This window comes from Rhipicephalus microplus, chromosome 1 (genome assembly GCF_043290135.1).
Source record: "Rhipicephalus microplus isolate Deutch F79 chromosome 1, USDA_Rmic, whole genome shotgun sequence".
NCBI classification, from domain to species: domain Eukaryota; kingdom Metazoa; phylum Arthropoda; class Arachnida; order Ixodida; family Ixodidae; genus Rhipicephalus; species Rhipicephalus microplus.
This window is the reverse complement of record NC_134700.1, coordinates 26,924,890-26,938,633: the sequence shown is the minus strand read 5'-3', so window position 1 is coordinate 26,938,633 and position 13,744 is coordinate 26,924,890. Positions and strand designations below refer to the sequence as shown.

General features: G+C 45.3%; 1 long non-coding RNA gene and 1 pseudogene across 1 annotated transcript in view; both read right to left on the bottom strand.

The window, feature by feature from the left end:
- The window catches only part of LOC142808771 (uncharacterized), a 118,518-nt gene that overhangs the window by 89,257 nt on the left and 15,517 nt on the right, over positions 1–13,744 (bottom strand). The gene's annotated exons all lie outside the window — the stretch shown is intronic.
- Positions 2,371–2,489, bottom strand: LOC119178821 (5S ribosomal RNA; annotated as a pseudogene).

The following is a 13,744-nucleotide window of genomic DNA, read 5'->3' as shown; positions in this document are numbered from 1 at the left end:
TACAGCTCACCTTCTCCCGTTACTTCTGGTGTGCCCCAGGGTTCTGTGTTGGGCCCTTTACTATTACTTATATATATTAACGATTTACCCGATGTTATAACTTCTTCGATTCACCTTTTCGTCGACGACTGCGTTGTTTACCGAGAAATTTCATCTAACTCTGACGCTAGTTCTTTGCAAAGTGACATTATTATTATTATTACCAGCTGGTGTTGAATTTGGCATATGGACCTCAACACTAACAAATGTAAAGCTTTACGTATCTCACGAACTACCGGACCCTCTGCTAACAACATCTTAAATGACGTTGATCTAGAGTCTGTAACTTCGTATAAATAATTGGGGATTCATATAACGTCGACTTGAACTGGAAACATCATATTACCTATATTATTAACAATAGCAACCGTATGCTGGGATACCTACGACGCAACTCTAGCCGTGCTCCTCAAGTCGTGAAACTAACAATGTATAAAACACTAGTTCGTCCTAAACTCGAATATGCATGCTCCATTTGAAACCCTATTCAACTGAACTTAACTCACTCGCTTGAAATGGTACAGAATAACGCAGCACGCTTCATTCTATCTAACTACCATCGCACTAGCAGTGTTACGTCAATGAAACACGGCCTTTCACTACAGTCACTTGAATCACGTCGCAGAGCATCTCGTCTCATACTTTTTCACAAGATAGTCAATCATCCACTTTTCAAAGCTCAGTTCATTACCACTCCATCCTATTACTCGGCTCGTTTAGATCATCAACATAAGGTACACGTCATTAGCTGCCGCACTAACACTTTCCATCATTCTTTCATCCCACGCTCATCCAACGACTGGAACCACCTTCCCTTGGACATGGTTTCCATGTCAAATCATGACTTGGTTTCTTCTACAATACAGGAGTACTTACGTGCTGACGCGTGAAGTGTATATTGTAGATTTATATTATTGTACTCTCTTTCCCCGTGTTTCTGATGATACTTACACATACAATCAGTGTATTGCCTAACATTGAATTTACATGTCCTGTAATCTTTATTATTTTAATATTACTATGTTTGCTCTTGTTTATAGTTTATTATTTTTGTACCCCACTCCCCCCTGTAAAGCTATATGCGATTGAGGGTAAAATGAATTAAAAAATGAGACAGACAGACAGACAGACAGACAGACAGACAGACAGACAGACAGACAGACAGACAGACAGACAGACAGACAGACAGACAGACAGACAGACAGACAGACAGATAGATAGATAGATAGATAGATAGATAGATAGATAGATAGATAGATAGATAGATAGATAGATAGATAGATAGATAGATAGATAGATAGATAGATAGATAGATAGATAGATAGATAGATAGATAGATAGATAGATAGATAGATAGATAGATAGATAGATAGATAGATAGATAGATAGATAGATAGATAGATAGATAGATAGATAGATAGATAGATAGATAGATAGATAGATAGATAGATAGATAGATAGATAGATAGATAGATAGATAGATAGATAGATAGATAGATAGATAGATAGATAGATAGATAGATAGATAGATAGATACGCCTAAAGTCGTCGAAGTTCGCTAAGAAATGCTTCACAATCAGAACCGATATTGGAAAAAGAAAAAGGTGGGCCACGGTAACGCTGATTGTATCCTAACGGCGACCCGAGCACTGATAGCTCGCGGGGCATTGTACAATAGAGAAGGAGGTTTGGCTGGGACAAGCAAAACAAGAAATAGTAAGGTTGCAAACAAAAACAGTCACGATAACAGGTTGCTTAGCGTTAGGCCAGCTCGTGAATAAAGTTCGAGTCCTTCAACTGCAGCACATCAGAAAAAAGACCAGCCATTCTGTTAGTGTACAGTACAAACACCACTTCTCCGCACGCGCAATTTTAGGTATCGTGCGATGCATGACGTCTTGAAGCGTAGACCGACGTTCTTGCGCGTACATCGTGCCGACAGTTGCACAAAGAAGAATGGGAGAACAGCAGAGAAAACAAGGCACTGCACGGCGTGTGATCAACACCACGTCTCCAGTCCTCTCGTTTACACGGTGTCCTCTTCGCGGCGACACCTTTATATATATATATATATATATATATATATATATATATATATATATATATATATATAGTGTTTAACGTTCCAAAACCACCATATGATTATGAGAGACGCCGTAGTGGAGGGCTCCGGGAACTTTGACCACCTGGGGTTCTTTAACGTGCATCCAAATCTGAGCACAAGGGTCTACAACATTTCATCGGAAATGCAGCTTTCGTCGGAACCCATGACCTGCGGGTCAGCAGCTGAGTACCTTAGTTACTAGACCACCACGGCGGGGCAAAAGAAGGTGCCGTCAGCAATCGGTGTTCCCAGGTGGTGTCGTTCCCAAGTACTGACCGAGCCCAATGCTGCTTAACTTCGGTGATCGGACGAGAACCGGCGCATTCAGCATGGTATGGCCGATGGCATCGCGGCGACTCCTTTCAGCGCTGTCGTAGTCGGAAGATTTAGTGAACTGTAGTCGAACGATGATAGCTGTAGGTGAACGGTGGTAGTGTCACGGTCTCACCTTTGTGTTTGCCCGCCGACCGAGGATATGCGGCAAGGCAGAGGCGACCGAGGTTTTCGCCATTGCCAGGACAAGGCCTACAGGACAACTCCACCCCCACAACGTTCAAATCACGTGGTTGCGTCCTTTGTGTTCGGTTTTTCATACTGGTCGTCACGTTAATGTACCGGGTACAAAACGCATGAATAGATGACTCAAAATGCAGGCAGTGCTCAAGCGAGGTCGGGGATTGTGTCTCGAACCAACTTAACCAGTCTAATAAACAATGCGCTATTTCTCGCGTGCTGCAGTAGAGACGTACATCTTATTTTTCGTAGAACTCTCTTGGTTGTATCTTCGTCGTTATCTGTGTCGTAAGGGGGCAATCGTGAAGGTAACGATCACTTCTTGCACATGTTGCGCCGCATGAGCAGACAAGTTCCACGAGCAGAATAAAACGGTGAAAGTACGCGGAAAACCGACCTGCCCCGTTAGCAGGTTCACGAGGGCTTCGTTGAGCGGAAACCAAGAAGGCGCATCTAAGACATGCGGTACCCACTTAAAGAGGTTCTTGTTGGCGTTGTTTTGACTCCAATGAGAGTCCTAGCGGCGACGATGCTCTCCCCTCAACATACTGCGGATCGCTCTCGGAGTGAGTGGGCCTGCCTGGCGTCGCCCAATCGTGTGGCGTGAGCCGCGAGAAAATCTGCCGGCTCATTGCGGAACGAGCCGGAGTGTCCCAGCTTGTGGCACAGTGTATTCTGCGTCAATGTCGAAATGTCCCTGAAAAGAGCCTTCACGTATTGGACTCTCGGGTCGGTAGTCCTGTATTCGGATATCGCCTGTAGCAGGGACAGACAGTCTGTATACCGTCTGACAGTGGCAGCTGAGCCCTTGTTTTTGACGTATCGCAACGCCTCAATCACCACTATGACTTCCGCGCAATGTGCGTTCGTGGCGTTCTCGACTTCATATCTTCCTACCACTCCAATATGCTACCTTGGTCTTAATACGATAAACACTGCTCCTGCCAGGCGATCCGTATAAGAACGATCTGTGTAAATGTGCGTTCAATGCAAGCGGTTCATTCATCGCACCTCAGATAGACAGATAATGCCTATTGTACCTCGTTCCGCGTGAGTGAGAGTGGAAGGCGCATTTGGCCATGGGGTGTTCCTGCAAGACGTCCAGCGTGGGCGAGACGCGATCTGGACGCATGGATAGTTGTCCGTAACAAATTTGCTTGCAAGTGCTAGTAACTAGAATTCCGCGTTTGCCCTTCACAGTTCAAGAGTGGTCAGCGGTGCTCTCATGAGTACTTGGGAGTGCCGTCGACCGCGTCGTCTTGAACGCCCCCAACAAGTTGAGTGGGACCACTCGCTGCAAGGAGACAACGCGGGATTTGATGCAGCAGTAGGGGCTTATGCGTCGCACCATACTGGTGAGCCGTACCTAATTGACAGCATGATGGCATTTCTATATAAATTCATCTTCTGTTCGGGGCGCAAGAGTCCATCCTGCATTCGAGCGAGTACCCTCATCTTTGCCACCAACAGTTCCGTCTTTTTGTTCTTGGTGGGGGGGGGGGGGATTCCGCGTGTTTAAAAAGGAGAGGCTAGTGTAAAAGACGACTCCCAGTATCCGCAAAGTCTTTGTACGTGAGATTTTTGTCTTCCGGATTCAAACCTACTGACGGGCGCCACTTTTCCATACCATGGTGTCTATTGTAGAACAACACGCAGTATGTTTTCTTCGTGCTAAAGGTGACCCTTGCCCCAACGGTCCAGCTCACTATGTTCTTCAACACTGTGGACCCTACCTCTCCCAAGCGCTCTCATGGTTCTGCCGGGATGACAACGACGGTGTCGTCGGCATAGGCTTGAATTGCGACGCCCGTAAGAAGTGAGAGGCATAAGAGATCGTGGATCACAACGTTCCAGAGCATACGTGAGATCGGGGACCCCTGCGGACTCGCCAACAAGGGGTATGCCACCAGCTCGCCAGCGTTTGATTGAAACACCACCGACCAATGCTGTAGGAGCGTCTTCAGCAGGTGGTACAGATTAGCCGGCAGGCGGAACTCGCAGAAAAGCCCGAGCACTCGAGGGTGTCATACGCTATCGAAAGTGCCCTGGATGTCTAAAGACATCAAAATCACGGGCGTCTTTGAAACTCCCAGCTGCAAGAGGGTCTCTTTCAGATAGAATAAGGCCCTAGATAGACTAAGGTGCTGTTCTGTCTTCTCTCCTGCTCTTCCTGCTTCACGCTATGTTTTTTGCGCCTCAGTCTTCTGCGCCATCACCGTACTTCTACCGTGCGTGAATCCAAACTGACGGTCGTGAATATGCTCATTCTTACTTAAGAAGTGATAGAGTCGATCGTTCAAGCGTCGTTTCAAGATATTTCCAAGGTTCGAATTCACACATGTGGGCCTGTATGACGTTGTGAGCTCAAAAGGCCGTCGGATTTTGGAATGAAGATTATCCTGCCACGGCGCCAACAATGAGGGATATATCCGAGCACGAGTGCCACGTTGAATATGAACTTCGTGAACCACGCGTGCAATTTGAATAGGCCCTTCAAGAGGACCGGGGTTATTGCATCCGGCCTCTGCCACGAACGCGGTGACATCGCTTCAACAACCTTGCGTACCTCCGCCTCGGTAAATGGGACATCCACGTCGGCGGTACCGTATGGCCTTGCGACCATTTGCCTGGCCTCGGCGCACTCGGGCAAGTCGGTGCACGGGTCGTCCACCACAATCTGCGTTTCGAGTAGAAGTGCCACCGACTCAAGATGTGTCGCAGTCATCGAGCCGTCAGCTCACTTCAGCGGTAGCAGGAACCTTCGTGGGTGGTTTCTGCCAAATGCTCCTCTATAAGACGACGAGAAGACGTTTCGACGCGAACACGCTGAATGACATTTTCTTTCGTATTGGGCCTTTGCCTCCGCAACCCGCAGGCGGAACCATGCCAAGGTAGCGCTATATCTTATTCTTAGGAGAGCCCTAATGTCGTCGATTTTAGCACTTTGAAACCGTTTGGGCATGGTGTTCACCCCCTTGCGCTCTTGTGCCAGAGCTGGTGTCCGCCAACAGTTTCCCCGGGTGGTTGACTTAACTGGCCTCAGCTGGCGTCACAGATGTTTGTTGGAAGTTCCGCAAAAAGCACCCACGATAAAATATAATGCTTCTGGGAACCGGTCTTTCGAGCGGATGGCCCTCGCGGACCAGGGCTTCCTCTCCAGCACGCGCAAGATCTGCTGTGCGCATCGAGTAAGGCATTTGTGGGCTCCGCCTTCGTCTGATCCTTTCCTCGCGGCCGTTTTCCTATGTTCTGAATGTGTGACATCGGAACGTGTGATCCACGTGTATTGCGCCGTCGGGACCGAGGGTGTCGCCAGGGTTAGATCGATCCATCTGGTGGCGTATGCCGTCTCGTAGGTCGGCTCAGACTGGAGGTCGTTAATAACGACCAGGCCGGCCGCGGCCGCAAACTCTATGACCTGCGCGCCATTCCCGTTCCCGACCCTGGAACCCCACGCTCGGGTCACCGCGTGCGATGACGTGTGGAGAACGCGACTCCACCTCTTGAACCGCCTGGAGTGTCGAATCCATTGGCTTGTGCATGTGGTGAAGCGTAGACCAACACGATCGTAAAGGGTGACCACTGCATGGTCTCCGGCCTGTTTCTTGCCAACTTTGGCATTAAAGTTGCCCATCAGAATATTACACTGTGACTTAATTATTGGTTGACTATACGCCTTCATAGAGGTGTTCAACCAAATGATCATCATGGCTTGATGTAGGCGTGTATGCCTGTAACACCTTTATCTTGTGCCTTTTGTTAACCTAATTGTGATACTTTTGACCCTCTCACTGATGCTATAGTATTCCTCTATGCTGCCAGCGATATTCTTGTGTATAAGAGCCCCCCCCCCCTTAGTTCTTTTCTCTCTATTAATACGTCGTAGCACAGGACATGTTCGTTCTTCAGCTTTGTATAAGCCTCACGTGTCCTCCTAACTTCGCTGAGCCCTATTATATCTCATTGAACACCCTCTAATTCCTCGAATAGGACAGCTATACTAGCCTCACTAGATAGCGTTCTAGCGCTGAAGGTTGTCGATTTCAGATTCCAATGCCGGCCTGTCCGGCTCCAGAGATCTTTAGCACCCTCCGCGGCGTCGCAGGTCTGACCACTGCCTTGGACAGTTGTGTGGCCGCCGTTGGAGACTGATGGCCAAGGTTTAATTGCTGTAGCCATGGGAGGTAGTAGCCAAGTACTGCCACAGCGTGGTCAGTCCTGCTTTGGTGAGGAAGCGCATTACTGGCAGGTGCTCGCCAGTGAGGCCGCGTCACGGACCTATTCTTTTTTTCTTGAAACGATTCTCTGATTGATATATGGGGTTGAATGTCCCAAAATCACCTTATATTTGAGAGACGCCATAGTGGAGGGCTCTGGAGATTTCGACCACCTGGGGTTTTTTAACGTGCACCCAAATCTGAGCACACGGGTCTACACGATTTCCGCCTCCATAGGAAATACAGCCGCCGCCGCCGGGACTCACTCCTGCAACCTGCGGGTCAGCAGCCGAGTGCCTTAACCACTACACCATCATGACGGCGCTTTAAACGATTCTTATATCATGCGGTTTAATGAAATATACGAATATATATATCGTATATATGTAGAATATACATACCGTATTTTATATATATACGATTATATACCTATACAATATATATATATATATATATATATATATATATATATATATAGTGTGTGTGTGTGTGTGTGTGTGTGTGTGTGTGTGTGTGTGTGTGTGTGTGTGTGTGTGTGTGTGTGTGTGTGTGTGTGTGTGTGTGTGTGTGTGTGTGTGTGTGTGTGTGTGTGTGTGTGTGTGTGTGTGTGTGTGTGTGTGTGTGTGTGTGTGTGTGTGTGTGTGTGTGTGTGTGTGTGTGTGTGTGTGTGTGTGTGTGTGTGTGTGTGTGTGTGTGTGTGTGTGTGTGTGTGTGTGTGTGTGTGTGTGTGTGTGTGTGTGTGTGTGTGTGTGTGTGTGTGTGTGTGTGTGAGATCAAGAATAATATTCTGCATACTCTCCCGTTCACCATGTGCCATGGAGCTAGAATGTATCTCATGTAACTTTATAGGCAACAAATTTGAGCCACTGTAACAACGATAAGATTCGGTATAGTTGTGCAAAAAAAATGAACATTTTAGAATATCATAGGTGTTTTCTTTGAAGTTTTATGTTACACACAGATGACACAAGAATCAAAGTGTATAATTGTGGAGTAACGGCAGTGGTAACGTCCATGATTTTTTTTCCTGTGATGGTAACGCGTTACCATTACTTTTGTAGGCATAACGTAGGGTTGTAACGCGTTCCTTTTTTGAAGTAACGAGCAACGTAATTAGTTACTTTTTTCGGTAACGTGTACAGCAATGATCTACATTAACCTATCTCGCCTAATAGTTCCACTTTAAAACCCTGAACAAAGGAAATTAATCAAGGAAGCAGACTGTCCACACGGGGTCGTACGTGGACGGGTAGGCGTAACGAGGGGTGAACCGGGAACGAGATAAAAGATGATTAGCCAGCTCATGACCAAAACGAAGACTGAGCATTATTCACATAAGGGTGACGTAAAGAAAAGACTGATAGTACCACTAATAAGTCACGCTCCAAGACACACGACAAAGACTAGGCCACCGAACGCGCATAGCAGGTGGTTCATACAGTGATTCGCACATAAAATGCACATGTATCTAGACACAGAAACCAAAGCCTCAACGCTGAAGCCAGAAATTGGAAATAAACTGGAAAGTGATTCCGAGTGCGCCAAGGAAGTCCTCGCCATGCATACAGATGTACACATTGATGGCTAGCAGACAACCCCAGGAGCAATCGGCAATAAAAGTGCTTCTGGTGGCAAGTCCAGCTGATTTCTCAGAGAAATTTGCTTGCAAAATCAGTACTAATTTTTCAATGAACTTACCGACAAATGTTGCAATAACTAGAGCAGGACAAACTGGCCAGCAGCGTCGAGCAGCCTTCACGTAGCGAGCGCGCACGCGAAGAGCCGCATTGAGTCCTCTATCTGACGTCACAAGCTAGAGGGTGCCACAAAAAGACATCGAGGAAAATACCAAAAGAATTCTTGTGGTCAGAAAATACGTCGAACATTGCGTAACACTAGTTGTTGCCGACGTTCTTCACTACCACGCGCTCGTTTCGTTCCCGACCAGCAGTATGAGTGAACCAGCTATTCCCTTTCCGTAGCCGCCTGCCTTTCTTACCTTGCGTATACTTCGCCAGGTGAGCCTGAAATTGTGCGGCGACACTTCGGTTGAACGCGGCAATTATGGTAAGGATCACAAGACGGGCCATTTTGCTTCTGTGACAAATGGTTTAAACCCACTATGGCTGTTTGGTTGCAAATCATGGGAGTTAGATTTATGAGAAGAACAAAATGAAAGAATATGTTCTCTAGTGATAAAATAAAAAATCTAAGCATCCCAATGAAGTGAATCATGATGAGTGAGTGAAGCACCCGGATCAACATTACTGTAAATTACCAGTGACATTCCCCATCAGGTACAAAAATGAGTGACAGCGCGTGTGTACATATGTTGCCACGCGTGTGATGCACGCGTGGCAATATAAAAAACGTCACATAGGTGGTACCTAGCCAACCAAACCATATTGCCACGCATGTTAATTTACCGGCTCGGTTCAAACCCACAAAAGCTGTGAGCAATACTCGGCGCAGATCGTTCCCCAGCGTTTGAAAAGCTTCATGTTTACTGGATTATTTTGTTTATATGGCGCACAGGATGCGAACACCCTGTGATATTACAAAGCTGGCGTGACCACCACTTAAACAGCTGGATAGTTCGACGTGTGGTGTATCATAGACGGCAGGTCCCAACGATGATAAGTTGATCGACGGCTGACAGTCTGCTCACCGTTTTCAGTGCCAGTGTGTATTGCTGTAATGTTACTTTCTGTTTACCGGCCACAACTTCGGCCAAATGAACAGCTTCATCTTGGTCACTTCACGACCCCGTGACAACATACAATGTGTTCTTGCCGTTGAGCAACCACTTCTTGCGCCCTCAACTCCTGGGTATAGCTTCCATTATCGGCGCGGCTGCAACGCTGCTTCGCGAACTCTCCCCTACAGGGTAGCTTATTGTCTGCATCGGCATTGCCTTTCGTGGGCGAGAGCACGTTCCAGTTCGTTTTTATTCATGACAGAAACAGCCCGGTCGCGGTGGTTTATTGGCTAAGGTACTCGGCTGCTGACCCGCAGGTCGCGGGATCGAATACCGACTGCGGCGGCTGCATTTTCGATGGAGAGCGAAAATGCTGTAGGCTCATGTGCTCCGATTTGTGTGCACGTTAAAAAACCCTAGGTGGTCAAAATTTCCGGAGTCCTCCACTACGGCGTCTCTCATAATCATATGGTGGTTTCGGGACGTTAAGCTTCACATATCGGTCAATGGTAGAAATAGGATCTGTGGCATGGAACGTGCCTATTAACGGGGCCCTGCAACACTTTTTGAGCATGATCAAAAAACGTTGCAGATCGGTAGTAGAAGGATCTTAAAAAGACGCGGGTCAAATATTTTAGCACAGCACGTGCCCTGCAGTTTACAGTAAATTATCAAAGTGAGCTATAAATTGCATTCTCTGCTTTCGAAAAATCGTGGAGGAATCTCGAAAACCACTCGTAGAAGGCCTCCTATGAGTAATTGGCCGATTTGACCATGGCACGCTCGGTCGTTACAGAGATTGCCGTGGGAGGCCGCGACTTGTCCATGCGTCTTGTCCACCCCTCCCACTCCCTCCAGGCTGTAGCCTGCTTGCCTGTCCCGTCTATTTCGGGACTGAATTTCACGATGGCAGCCCGCTAGCTCAAGCGAGGTTGAGACCCCTGCTGTAAATAAACGAAAAAATTAAAAAAGGAAACCACCCGTGCCTCAAATATCTTACGTAGCGAGAACGTGAATATACATGGCCGTCTTGTGCAAGGCAAGGCGACATGTAAGCGTCTGAGTAGTAAATAAAAAAACAGAAACAATACACTCATGATTATCAATCAAAACGGAGCACTGCTAAAGAAAGTTCTGAACAGAAAATGAGTTTATTCATTTATTTATTTATTTCAACATACTGCAGCCCCACATGGCTATCGCAGGAGTAGGCAAATACATACATAGAATAGCATAACAAGTGCGCTGTACATCAATGGTTAGTAATATACAATAAATATTCATCCAGTGATAAAGATCGAACGTAACCAGGCGAAGAATTCCACAATGCAATAGAATGAACAAAAAAACTATAAACGCCATCGTACGATGAGCAAAGGTAGACATGTTTAACTCATGGTAATTTCGGGTGGTCGTTGGTCTAGCGTGTGCTATATATTTGCTGAGTAAAGGAAAGCGTGGGGAAATAATTAAGGTATAAAGAAACTTCAAACAATCAAAGTGTCGACGGGAAGATAGACTGGTAAGCTGTAAGATAGGAAGATGGGAACTTGGTGAAAAATACCTGTCAAAGCGACGATAAATGAAGCGTACAGCTTTCTTCTGAACAGATTCAATTCTGTTGATGTCCGAAATTTTGTGTGGGTTCCACACAACAGATGCACATTCCAATATTGGACGAACCAGTGTTTTATAAGGGAGGAGCCGTATGCTGAGAGGTGCTGAACGTAAAGTGCGTTGTAGGTAGCCTAATTTTTTAAGCGCACGGTTGCACATGATCGATGTGTTGAGACCAAGATAAATCCTGAGTGAAAAGGAGACCGAGGTATATGTATTGTGAAACAATTCCGAGAGGGCAACCATTAAGCGAATAGGTAAATGTAGAGGGGGAAGAACGCTTGGAAAATGACATGGATACCGTTTTTCGGAAGTTGATTTGCATTTGCCAAGTGTCACACCATGATTGAAATAAAGCAAATGAATCGTTAAGGATGATGTGATCATGATCAGTTTTAATCTATGATACAAAACACAATCAACAGCATACATGTAGATTTTAGCCGGAACATTACTTGGCAGAAAGTTAATAAAAATTAGAAATAAAAGAGGGCCTAATATTGAACCTTGAGGGACGCCAGACGTTACAGTGGAAGTGGAGGAATGATAAGACTTGAATTGTACGTACTGAGACCTATTGGATAGGAAAGAAGAAATCCAGTTTACTAATGCTTCGTTTTTAGGAATAGCAGTGAGCTTTTTTAGCAGTTTGCAATGTGAAGCAGTGTCGAAAGCTTTGGAAAAGTCAATGAATATTGCGTCAATTTTATCATCAGCATCAAGAACCTGGAGGATGTCATGAGCGAATTCAATGAGCTGGGTTATGGTACTAAAGTCGCGTCTAAAACCATGCTGGGCATCAGATAAAACATTATTGCACTCCAAAAATTTTATGATTTGCTTGAAAATTATGTGTCGAGTATTTTACAAGAATGGGATGTGATAGAGATAGGTCTGTAGTTCAATAAGGACCGTTTTTTTCGGATTTGTATAACGAAAGAAATTTAGCTAACTTCCACGTTTTAGGAACAACAGACGTCGAGAGAGATTTCTGAAAGATAATGGTTAAATACCGACTAGTCCATAAGGAGTACCTAATGAGGAATTCGTTGTTTATATTATCAGGACTACCTTTCTTCTTCGGATTGCGTTTTAAAATGAGATTCAGCACACCCTGGTTTGAAACAACAATATCGTCAATAGAACTGCGAGTATGCCCTATAAAAGGAGGAACAACGGAGTTATCAAGGGTAAAAACAGATTGAAAGTAATAATTGAATGCAGCTGCAATAAGAGCTGTATCGCCTGTAACTGTGCCATTTATTTTAAATGTGTCATTGTCGGAATCCATTGGTAGGACAGATTTCAAAAATTTACGTGGATTATTTCGAAGCAAACCAGGGAGTGTAACTCGATAGTAAAAATCACAAGCCGCATTTGTTTTGCTTCAAAGATCCTCCTTCAGAGCAATGCATTATGCGGCAAGCATAACATCACCAGTGCGTTTAGCACGCCGCAAACGCCCAAGTCGGCGCGACAGGTGCAAAAGTTCCACGTGTGATCCAAGGCAACTCTGAATTCGTCTTTTTTGTTTTTAACGGTACGAAACGTATAATGCACTTTGAAACAAGATCACTGAAGAATTTTGTTAAAGTATCAACATCTTCGGAAATACTAATCGCTTCAAACTGGGAAAAAGAAGTGCTAAGTGTATCAATGATACCAATTTCGTCAGCATGGCTCATATTGCGGAAAGTAGAATAGGTATATCGGGCTTTCGGTAGAGGACATGAAATAGATGCAAAAACAGCTTTATGATCCGATATGCCATCCACAACAGTGCACACATAACCATAATCGCAGACTCTAGGGCTCAAGAATACAAGATCTAAAATCGCCATGCCTCTTGTGGCGTCACTGACTATTTGCTTCAGGCCGGAAGTTAGTGAAAAGTTCAATGTTTCTCTGTGAGGTTGGGAAGCATGACCTAGCAGAGATAACGACCTCCATTTTATATCGGGGACATTAAAATCACCCATACATATCAGATTTGGCGAATGAGGAGCTATTTCTTGGACGAATGCACTCAGGGAAACCAAAGAGTCCGCGATCAGGTTAGGTGGACGGTAAAAGACACCAATAACAAAAGTCAATGTTTCAAAGTAAACTTTACACCAAACCGATTCAGTTTTAGACGGAGCATCAAGAACAGAAAATTTTAAGTCAGAATGTAAATATAAAGTAACGCCACCACCTCTACCATCGATTTGATCACTTCTTACGATATTGAAGCTAGGCAGCGAAATCGCAGTATCACAAATTTTGTTATGAAACCAAGTTTCCGTGACACCGATGATATGAGGGAAGTAGGACAAAGTTACAAAGTTAGAGACAAGAAATCAGAAAACTTGTTGACTGAACTTCTTGCATTGATATCTAAAATACGAAGATTGTCAGGGAAATCATGGGGGCGTCAACAAGAAGTAGGAGTAGGGGCCAAAGGAGATGCCATCACCATAGTATCACGATTACGAGACTGAAAAATTGTGTTAGACAGCGCGTCCGAGTTATAGCGTATGTTATCAATGAACACGTGTTTGTAAATAATACGCACGG